Consider the following 12,177-nt stretch of genomic DNA (forward strand, 5'->3'; position numbering starts at 1 on the left):
TTATTGAGACTCGACGAATTGATATATAGAAGTTTTCAGAGAGTCGATGATTATTTTGTTTTTCTTTTCTTTTTTCTCTCTCGAAGAATCCTTCCCTGACTCATTGTATCGACTTGTCGCGTTCGCCATGAGAATAAAACAGTTGTTATGAGACAATCTCTATGCAAAGTCGGTAAAGCACGCGATTATTATCTTATATAGCCGGTAATTTCCGGGATCGCTCGTTCGTCCATTCGCTCGTTCCACTTTTATTACGATGAACAAAGGAACACACAGGATGTCCTATTGGCTGCTTCGCAGTCGATTTGTATTTCAACGGAGAGATTCAACCAACAACTTTGGCCTTCGTGATTAACCGTCGAAGATGAGAAACTCGCCGCGAATAAACTTTTAGAGAAAAGGAAAACAACAAAGAAAAAGGAGCAGAAGTAAAAGGAAACGACGGAAGCGATCTTCAATTAATTTGAGACCAATTTAACGAAACTTTCCAGAGTCGAAAGTCACAAGTGGGGAAAATCAGCAAGATCTAACGAATGACGATTCATTTCCCGAGGAAACAAACACGGCACGGATGATAACATTCTGGAAAATCACATTATACTACCGGAGAAAAGGAGAGAAGAAAAAAGAAGAGAAGTGCAAAGCCGTTAGTCGCCTCGTCTCTTGCATCTCTTCCCTCGATTTCCAATCGATCGGAAACTTCCGTCGTCGGTCGAGCATGCGACAGTGAGATGGGACCACCCCCAACCCCCAACCCCCTCGCGAGCTCGCGATCCTGCTCGTTGTCAACGATGGCGAGCGTAGAGATCTATAAATTCTGTGTGTAATAGTTTTCAATTCACTCGTTACGATTCTATACTGTGTTAGGAAAAAGGGCAATGCGAAGCGACCGGCCATTGCAAACGAGCAACGATTTGTTCCCATAATCGGCGATCGCGGAAGTACATTGAGCGTTACATGTATGTTACATACACACACAACACAGCACACATACACAGACACATACGTACGCTTAAAAACTCGTGTTCTTTTCTCATTTTGTTTTTCTCCGCGAGCGTTGAGGCGTACAAATAGGCCAGGTTCTTCCGCATCTCTCATCCCGGATCCGCAACTTTGCTTTAAGACGCGTAAGTCTGTAACAAATCAATTAATCAATTAATCAATTAATCACGTTCATCAGAGTCGTTAATTCATAGACCTTAAGAAGAATAAACAACGCTGCGGTTGATTAATCTGCTTACTTCTTAAAGCAGGGTTGTTGATCCAGTCTTACACTTCAGCCGCATATCTCATGTACTTACTCGCGATCCCCCTCCCCCGTCCAACTTCCCGCCTACCTTCCACCGCCGAGTCTCGAGTGATATACATATACCTAATTCATTTTAAATAGTGAAAAACGTGTGACATAGTGCAACCAAAACGGGAAGAAAGCAAAAAAGAGAAAGAGCGCGGCCGGTGTGCGTGCATGAGAGACGGAGAGGCCACTCGCCGTACTGGCCGCTTTTCCGGCGCGTGTGTATCGACAAGGACTATAAAAAAACAGACGTGCAAAAAACTGCGCTTTTCTCTGTGGCGAGGAAAATGGGAGAAAAACAGAAAAAAAGAAACAAGAGTTGCGTGTGATTCCCCCCATCGTGTTGAATAAATAAATAAATATATAAATATATATATATATATATATACATAGAAAGAAAAATTACACACATATATATATATATGCATATATATATGTATATATATATATGCGTGTGTGTGTGTGTGTGTGTATGCATGTATGTATGTATGTATGTATATATATACATATACATACAGACATACATACATACATACATACATACATACATATATATGTATATATATATGTGTGTAATACTATACGATATACCGTAAAAAAATGGAACTTTTATAAAGCGATGAGAAATTAAAGAAACAAATGACATGTATTTCAGCATTAGGATTATTAAAAAGAAACACACCCGACATACATTCAGCCAATCATAAACACACAATACACACACATACACACACACATCTCTAACGATACATTCGCGAGCATACAAATTATGAAAACGATCGTGAACCCTAATCAAAAAAGTACAAAAAGATTCGCGAGAGGAAGGACGAAGACGCTTCTTCTTCATCGGAGAAACGTCCACATCGTTTCAGTGTATGGATAGTCTTTATTTCTACTAATTAATTCTAACGATAAACAAGTAGCTTCTAGTCCTTTTTACATATTGTAGCGCACGTCGTTCTTCTTTTCCTCGCGAATATTAATGAAGAAAGAAAGAATGGAAACAAGAGGGGAGACATTAGCGAAAGCGATCAACGATCGCGGCCCCACTAGGGGCTGAATTTAGCTCAATTTGGCGAAACCGAAGAGACGAGATGAGCGTCCCGCTCATTTCCTTCCGAGACATATACACAGGGATATAAAAAGGTGTACATACGTTATTTAGCGATGACATTGAATATTAAATTAATATTATTGCGGTATTATTGCGACCACCGAAATGTCGAAAAAATTTTTTATCTTGTTTTTCTTTCATGAAATCTGGCGTGTGACGAAGTGGCACACTTCCCGGTTTCTGAAGAACGTTCATTTTTGCTTATTAAAAGGGAATGGTTCGAGAATTTCTTCGCCGCCCCGAAACGCGTCTGTACATTGAGAGAAAAATGTCTAAGAAATAAAAAGTACTTATTTGGTGGATACTTACAGTAATATTTACCGAAATCCAAATTCTTTCATTATAAAAGATAAAATAAAGAACTGCTTTCATGGAAAGTTGCAGATTTAAGCAAATGTGCATTTTCTCATTTGAATACACTTCCTTCTCATTGTAAAGACATATATCTTAATATATTGATTACAAATGAATGTTGTATTAATATTATTATTGATATATTAATATAAATAAATATAAAATATATATAGCTGTTTATATAGTATTTTATACATATACACATATATATATATATATATATATGTATATATTTATTTTTATATAATTTCTATATATACATGTAACTGTTATTTTTTTATATGGTACTTACCGAATAAATAGGTTCTGTTTTTTAGATATTTTTTTCTCAATGCCGTGTCGAAGGAGAGGAATAATACCGGCCCTTCGATGATCATTTCAAAGGGTGGAAACCGCGCTATTATTCGGTCGAGTCCCAGTACTCGCGGATACAGCGAGCGTACGCAACGACAATTTTTTAATTTCCCGCAAATAAAAGAGACAAAGGGGGGGAGAGAGAGAGAGAGAGAGAGAGAGAGAGAAAGAGAGAGAGAGAGAGGGGGGGGGGTTCCTCTTCGAAGAGGAAGAGGTTCTCGGAAAGAGGCGAAATGCGATGAGCTTCTCTTTCTCGTGTACGTACCAGCGCAATCGTCGGCACATTCGACGGGGTTTCGTAACAGAAACGCACAACCCTTTGCCGGGATTTCGAAAATCGAATCGTTTCATCAGAAGCAAAGGATTGCAATTTGTTTGCCGATCAGTTGCAGCGAGAACTTAATTTTTTTCATCTAATCGAAGTCCTTTGATTCTTTTCCTTTAAACTGTATGGTTACTAACGACTCGCCCTGGCACAGGACTTCCGTTTCCTCTTTCTCTCTCTCTCTCTCTCTCTCTCTCTCTCTCTCTCTCGCAATTTTTTCTGCTCCGTCGAACCTCCTTCGTCGGAGATATTTTTAAGCGGGCAAAGGAAATGTTCAAACACGACTCGTGAACTGCCTTCCGGCTCGATTCAAATCATCGATACCGCTTTCCTGGTATTCAGCTCTTTACGAGCTTTTATCGGGAAATGCGACGGAAACTGTTCACGAGATCTCAACTCCATTTTGCATACGTTTCGCATGAAAAATTCCAATTCGGTCAGCAAGAAGAAATTACTCCCGCCACTTGAGAATTTCATGCGCTTCACGTTGAATTTATAGAACAAAGGGAGGAAACGACACAACGGGCCTCGCCGAATAAAGACCGCGACGTAGTGGGAGGAGGAGGAGAAACAGCAAGAGCGAGAGGTGCGAAGGAGTTTTCTCCTTCCTGTCGGGAAAATGAACTTTCTGACGAGGGTTTCGTTTCTGTCCGGCGAATCCCCTCGATTGGCAACCGCCCCTGAAATTACGGCGGCCCCGATCGGCGCGCTTTCGCAGGAGGAGCACGACAGAGCACACGGTTATAAGTCAGTTCCAAGTCTGCGAGTGACAGAGGCCGAGAGTTACCGCTTGTCATTATCATTGTCGGCGTTACTACGCGTCGACGATTGTTACATCCGCGTGACGACAGCTCGGAGAAACGAGGCGCCCTCGCAGGCTTCTGTTCCTCGCGGCACGTCGCGCGACAGCGTCTCTGCGACGAGAGAAAATCATTATCTAAAAAACAGAAAAATATATATGGATGAGAGAATTTGAAATGAGCGTTTATCCGATGGTGGATCGTCCGAATTCCGCTGTTGTCGCTTGTTGTTGTCATCGACAATCTCAAACATCGCGCCAGTTACTGCGTCAAAAATTTAAATAACAATTCGAATCTCGGATACGACTGGTGTGACTTCAATAGAGGGAAGTATAAATCGCGACGTTTCGTCTTCGAGGGGAATACAAGACATACGCGGGGAGGATTTATTTAAAAGATATTAACATATACGATGTTAGCTTGCCCGGCTAGGACATACCCGTTTTATTAAGAAAAATTTGAAGATGCTGGGGAAACTATATTTTATACACATAGTACGAATCTTCATATCGTAAAATTAAAAAGATATCCGAGCAAATTATCAATAAATTGTTGTAAATTTGAAATCGCATCTCAGCTACGCGATACAGCATGATACATTGTTCAATTAAAACTGCGTCTATTTAGAATATAACTTTTCCGGATGCACAGTGAACGCTATATTGATGGTGAAGAAGTGACATCTCGCATGCGCGAAGTGGGAAGTTTGCAGGGGAGACGAAACTGCTTGTGAAATTCACTTTGCTCCGAACGACCCGGAGATATGTTACTTCTATCGGCAGGACGGAGTTATTCCGGCAAATAACTCTGTCTTCAGACAGAGTGCTCCCGCAAGTCGAGAGAAATAACAAAATTGACTGAACCAAAAACCGAGAATAGCCATTTTTGCACGCGCGAAATACCACTTCTTAGCTGTCGATGTATCTTTCTGGCTTCCAAGCTGAAGCAACTTGACATTCGTGCAAAAAAGAACCGGAATTTGCAATTAGAAAGACACACTCAGCGGCTCATAATGAAGCCAATAAAAATTCATTGTCAAACTCTTATCCCAATGAGCTTCGCAAGGCAATAATAGGTGAGAATTCGTCCTTCAATATTCCCAAGGATACTAATATCATATAATTGCGCGGTTAGATACGTTCAATTTTTCTTATTCGGTATTAAGCATACAAAATATAACGAAAATTACTATGAATAATTCATTGCAAAATTCCACAAGAGAAGGCAGAATCTCGTCGCATGATTGACAGATGTTTTGTCACTTTAAAATTAAATAATCTCCCTCCCCTTCCCTGATTCAGCAGAATTAATTCCTGAAGAGGTTAATCATTCTCAGAAGACAACTTTTTTCTCATTGAATGTCGAGTGAGTTCGAAGGAATTCGTTGAGATAAAAAAGTGTCACGGCCTTTCCCCGGCTGATTGGCGCACGTTGTACTTTGGAGTCATCCTCCTCTCGCGATGGCGCGAGGAGGTGAAGTCGATCGAAGATGTACGATCGATCGCGATGCGAGGAGGAGACCTCGCGGAACTGACCGCGTCGTCAGATTCGCAGGATCGACAGCTCGTTATCTCGAAATCGCTGAATCTCCCGCGCGGAAAGTACGTCCATGCCGGGCCGTATCCGACAATAGCGAAAGTTGGATGATCCAGCGCGAGCGAACGCGCGCGACGATATCCACAATGGTCGTCCTCGTCTGTGTTTTTGCGAGAGCGACGTTGTGCCCTCCCTCCCTCCCTCCCTCCCTCCCACCCTGCGAGAAGCGCGACGGAGCTCCGACTTTTTGCGCTGATTCCTCGGCTTCCGGCGCGACGGGATACGAAAGCAGCGAGCTTCCTCCCCTCGGGCGTTGTTCTCGATATTAATTGTTATTGATAATTGTAACAGTATCACCGACAATGAATTACAATTGCAGCCAATGCGTGTGATAATAAATTGCGATAGTCAATGATAACGATTAATATTGAAAGTGTCACTTTTCGGATATTAATCGTCGACGGCCGGAGACAGACGGGGCAGGTCCTTTCGGCAGGATAAAATTGTTGTGCGAGTTACGACGTTCTCCGGAGCGTTCTGCGTGCGTGCGTATGTGTGTGTGTGTGTACGCGTGCGTATATGTGTATGTGTGCGTGCGTGCGTGTTTCCTGTTTCTTAATTTGATTTCGGAGTTATTAAGCAAGTGTTTTCTCGCCAGAATTCGCTCTCGGCAGGTGATAAAGTTTTAAGAATCTAATCGAATCAGAGATACAGAGAGAAAAAGTCATATATATATATATAAATATATATATATATATATATATGAAATAGATCTTCTATATATTAGCACATTCGCTTCGCGGAACGAGTCGTCTCGTCTTTAAGTAAGGATCACCCGATGCGAATGTGCCAAGTAATATATCGATGTACAATAATTATATAAATAACGATTTATTATTATTATTATTACGATGAATTATGATTATTATTATTATAAATACTATAAATAAGAAAGCATCGAGGATGAATCAATAAATGCTGAATTACTTTACATCGCTCTTGTCTTTATCGAAGGACCGCCCCCAACTTTATTCAAGAGACATGCGAGGGAGAATTTTGCGATGAAAATTAATTAACTGTTTAAACGAATGGTTTTACGCGATTCGTGGACATTGAAATTGCGCAGTATCTCTTTTGGATTTTGTTGCATTGGTTTTAGATATGATCTTCCACCAATCTCGAATCGAGCTCTTTTTACAAATTCGAACATTTTTCATATTTGCATGAAAAATTACCCCAACGACGATTTTTATTCATCAAGATTTTCAATTTTCCACCAAGTTTTCCACCGCGTGAGATTTCTTCTTTCAATTGTAAATACTTAAGCGAAAAATATCGAAGAACTCGTCTTACAAACATCTTAAAAACTAATATTTCCAAAACTTTCTTTTTATGAAAATGTCACCGCATTAATAACTTTGAAAGCTTCGAGAGTCAATCTAAGAAAAATCTAGGAAACCATTTAATACTAGAATTCCCAATGATTAATGATTATCAACAAATTGTTAATATTGATGACGATTTCTATCAATATAACTGTCAACATAACAGATTTTTCGAAGATGAATGCAAGTTTTTCTTGGTCTCATCCAACGTTAATTAAAGATATCTAACGCATCGTCATAAATTTCCGTAATCTCTCGAAGAAATTACAAATCGGTCGCCTTTGGCCGTTTTAGTAATTCCAGTGTTGAAAAGAATGTTGAACTGTAAATTTGAAACGATTCGCGCGAAGGCAAGCCCTTTGAACGTGACGGTAGAACTTAATCGCAATAAGGACGAAAGAGATATAACGGTGACGGTGGCTTCCAATCTTCATTAAGGAGCCTATTGTAGTCATATCCGAGAATTTACAGCTCCGGTAAGTAGGCATTTCGGATTTCCTGTAAAATATGAAGATTCAGATCCCATTTTCCCTTAATGTGCAAAATTGCCGTGTTCCAGGTCGGTGAATGTGCGCGCATGCGCAAAATACGCGTGCGAAATGGGAACCCGAATTGAAAAACGAAATGGCAACGAAACGAAACTAAATCAGTTTTATCCTCACACTGGAATTTTTAACCAGAGAGAGAGAGAAAGTCAGAATAAAATATCACGCTATTTTATTTCGTGTACGCGCGAGATATTATCATATCCTCCACTCGCGCGAATCGGTCAATCATTTTGTCCGTCCACATCAGTCCGTCATTTTGGACGGATCAGATGTGGAATGTTATCAGCGGACATGACATCGCTACATTCATTAATGTGCTGTTTACTTGATCGCGCGAAGATCCGGAATTAAGACGCGACAGCCGGACCGCTCGGTCGGGAAATCTGGCACGCCTTTCCGGCTTATTTCTCCGACGATGAAACAGAAGCAGGGGGCTGGAACGCGGGGAGAAGACTAGTGGTTCCTTATATATTATACGGCTCTACGTGACTGGATTTATCGATGACGACGACTAGTAAATACGTCTGGCCGTCCATCTGGGACGAGCATTCCATTTTCGGGATGCTTCGGCGCGAAACGCCACCGGAAGTCGAGACCCATCTAAATAATTGATTAAGCAGTTTCACCCTCGGCGCCATCGGCTGCACGGGAGAAAGCGTGTCAACGTAAAACATGACACCGAAAATTCATCGAGCGCGTTGTAGCGTGAAGTAAAACGTACTTAACGTTTCCTTAATATTCCTTTTCCCACTCACCCCTTCTCTCTCTCTCTCTCTCTCTCTCTCTCTCTCTCTCTCTCTCTCTCTCTCTCTCCCCTTCTTTTCTCTGCATCCCTCTTTCTTTCTTTCTTTTTCTCCTTCGTTTTTTCCTCTATTTTTTTTATGGGAATATCACGCAAACGGCATGTGGAACGGAGAGATCTTCGACTTAATTTAATCGCGAAACTCGGCAACGAAAAAGTTAGTTTCTGGTTAGCAATTGAATTTCTAATTTCACCTCGCTGCATTTTAATTCTTTCAAGCGCCACTCTCCATTCGGAAAATCGACGCGATCATCGTTAAGAATAACGTGCTTCTTTATTTTATCTTCTCTCCCTCTCTCTCTCTCTCTCTCTCTCTCTCTCTCTCTCTCTCTCACACACACTCACTCACTCACTTTTACTCTCAGCTTTGTGTTTTTTGTTAATATTTTATATCATTATCTTCTGCATAATTATTAAACGTATGTAAATTATTAAATATCTTGCTGTCCTTCGCAATACAATTAAATCTAGAGAAATTGCACTGTCCACATGCGTTTAAGGGTTTAAGGGTTTCTTTTTTAATTCAGAATGCTAAATTGAAAAAAAATCATGCTCTTTCCTTCTGTCCTTTTCTGATGTCTATCTCGTGAAGAACTGAGGTTGCGTTTCGAAGTGCATTTTGACTTCACCTAACTAATGTTTCACCCCAATATAATTTCAATTGAATTACATCCCCGTGTCCGACGCTTCGAATATCGAATAATACGTCAATCAGGACGATTAATACACGCGATTGGCGCAATTTGCGAGTAATTCGCGACTCTATGCGTGCGTTCACGCACATGCAACCGCCACCGCCGCCGCGTCTGCTCGCGGAATATTTTCGCATGTGACATCCAATTGTCGCGATGTCGATCACTCAGCCGATACGTACTTGCGCTGCGTGAATCTAGGAAGGGAGAATCGATCGTTAATATTAATAATATTAAACACATAACGTAACAACGCACTTTGAAAGGTACCGCACGATTATGTTCTGACGACGACGCGGTCGTATCGACAAACGAGTGACACGCGTTCGGTACGTTTTTTCCACCACGCTGTTCACGGCCGAGGAACGCTCGCGTTGTATTTAACGTTCACGCTCCATAAATTCGCGCGGTTATCCATGTTGCATAACGCGAATTTGCTCGCGGTTGGGTGCTGTTTCACTTTTTTCGTTTTCCCCCCTCCCCCTCCCCCCTCCTCCTCCGCTCGTGTTCTTTTTATACACGACGAATTAATGTTTAACTCGGTACACAAATCCCGATTTCATTTCCACCGTGTTTCGACGACCACCGCGTTTCATCCTGCTGCAAGCGAGGCGAACGTTGCTGTTGTGTACGTTTTTCCCTTTTCCCTCGTTTTTTGCCTCTCGCTCTCATCATAGGAAAGAGAGAATATTTCCATAGAAGGGAAAGGATTTATATCCTGCCCGTGATACTGGGGCAAGAGGAGGAGGAGGAGGAGGAGAGTGAGAGCGCATCGCTGTTTGACGTGGAGATTAACGGACAGATCGCACGGAGTCAATGACGAATCGATGATAAAACCAAACGGATCGACGCGAGAAATTTAATAGATTAAATCGCGACGGCACGCGGCCGTGAATTGCGACGGATGCACAGTGGTTGCCGGAGCGAACAAAACCGTAATTTTTAGAAATCCATCTGGAAGATACGCAAATAAATTTACATATTAAATATAGCTGAGTAATGATTTGTAGTACAAATATTTTTATAACAATATTTCTTGATTAAAATAATCACGTGTTTTCAACATTCTCGTATTTTTTGCATTCGTTTTATATATTTTACTCACGGTATAATTATAAATTATATGTATAACAAAATCAAAGAAATGTTTTCTCCCCCCTTACTGGTTACTTAATTTTGACAATATAAAAGCATTTTCTGAAGTGTTGATGGTTCTCTCGGTTGTAGACGCTCCGTATTCTTTTCTATTTTATTTCTATTAGTTGGCAACTGCCTATCACAGCAAAGATTGCAAGATTCAAAGATGATAAATTCAGAAATCATATTCTGCTGTCGAGAGGGCGTAGAGTAAGTAATTCTTGCTGACAACTCTCGATAAATTTTTGGTAATTTTCGTGAATCATGTTTTTGTGAATATAATTTAAATTATATAGTTTATTATATATAATAAGTATACAGGGTGTCCCATTTTAATCCGGCCGGCTGAATAAAATTCGAGGATATTTTCCAGAAAGAAATGTCAGACAAATGTTGCTCAGTTCTAAGGGGGACATTCGATGCCATCAACAATTTTGACCTCGGGTGAAGGGTTCAAGGTCATTCAAGGTCAACTTTTTTTTCTTAAATGGGAACCCCTATTTTTCACATCAGCAATCGATTCTACGTAAAAAAAAAAATGAAACTTTTGTCTGAAGCATTTTTTTTATAACGCAAACTAATTTCACTTATTCAGCCTCCAAAATTGAAATTTTCAAACTTTCTGAATTTTTTACTCGAGAATGATGGGGTTTGGGGGGAAATTGCAGAAGACAAAAAGTTCTTGGAATGCTGCAAGGAATTCACTCGAATTTTCGCATAGTTGATCGTGCACATTTTTCCGTCAATGTTCTATCTGTCAGGAGATACCTCGAAAAAAGTGCACGATCAACTATGCGAAAATTCGAGTGAATTCCTTGCAGCATTCCAAGAACTTTTTGTCTTCTGCAATTTCCCCCCAAACCCCATCATTCTCGAGTAAAAAATTCAGAAAGTTTGAAAATTTCAATTTTGGAGGCTGAATAAGTGAAATTAGTTTGCGTTATAAAAAAAATGCTTCAGACAAAAGTTTCATTTTTTTTTTTACGTAGAATCGATTGCTGATGTGAAAAATAGGGGTTCCCATTTAAGAAAAAAAAGTTGACCTTGAATGACCTTGAACCCTTCACCCGAGGTCAAAATTGTTGATGGCATCGAATGTCCCCCTTAGAACTGAGCAACATTTGTCTGACATTTCTTTCTGGAAAATATCCTCGAATTTTATTCAGCCGGCCGGATTAAAATGGGACACCCTGTATATATATATATATATATATATATATATATATATATATATATATATATATATATATATGTATCCAAAATGTATATGTCTAAAAATATTTCTTTTTACACATTTATATACACGCAACGACATGTATGTATGTACATATTTTGTATGTATGCGGGTATATATTTACATTATAATGTCTTGCACAACATGTTCAGTTCATTTTCCTTTAATGCAAATATCCGATCTAATTTTCCGATTATCTCATGTAATAAAGAAGTTATGCGAGGCTTTGCCTGCACTGTTGCTTCATTTGTATTTTGCATATTATTTCGCCTGATTATCAGGATTTAAATTCGTATAGTCGCCAGTATTCGGCAGCGGAGTGTAGCGCATTTTTTGTCATCAATTTCACGAGGGCGCGCATCTCTCGCGCGGAATCGGGCCCGGCTTCTGTTTCTCTTCGGCTCACGAGAGCAAACTCCCTCGACAATTAATCCGTCTGGCAAGTATTAATCACAGCCTGGGCCATGGCGACTCCCGCGATCCCCGTCGTGTACGTGTACAAACAGGCGGGCGCGTGGGTTCGTTTTACTTTCGACAATTAAGGGAATACGAAAATATTTTCGCGTCGTGAAGCGAGCTTACAAATTGCGCGGTCGAAGTAA

General features: G+C 40.4%; 1 protein-coding gene across 1 annotated transcript in view; it reads left to right on the top strand.

The window, feature by feature from the left end:
- Positions 1-1,540, top strand: part of trbd (ubiquitin thioesterase trabid) — an 11,462-nt gene extending 9,922 nt beyond the window's left edge. Inside the window, exon 9 of the mRNA XM_011137248.2 lies at positions 492-1,540. The gene's annotated coding sequence lies outside the window, so the exon portion shown is untranslated. The remainder of the gene's footprint in view (positions 1-491) is intronic.
- Positions 1,541-12,177: the final 10,637 nt, after the last annotated feature.

Source organism: Harpegnathos saltator, unplaced genomic scaffold, assembly GCF_003227715.2.
Source record: "Harpegnathos saltator strain DR-91 unplaced genomic scaffold, Hsal_v8.6 scaffold45, whole genome shotgun sequence".
Classification (NCBI taxonomy): Eukaryota; Metazoa; Arthropoda; class Insecta; order Hymenoptera; family Formicidae; genus Harpegnathos; species Harpegnathos saltator.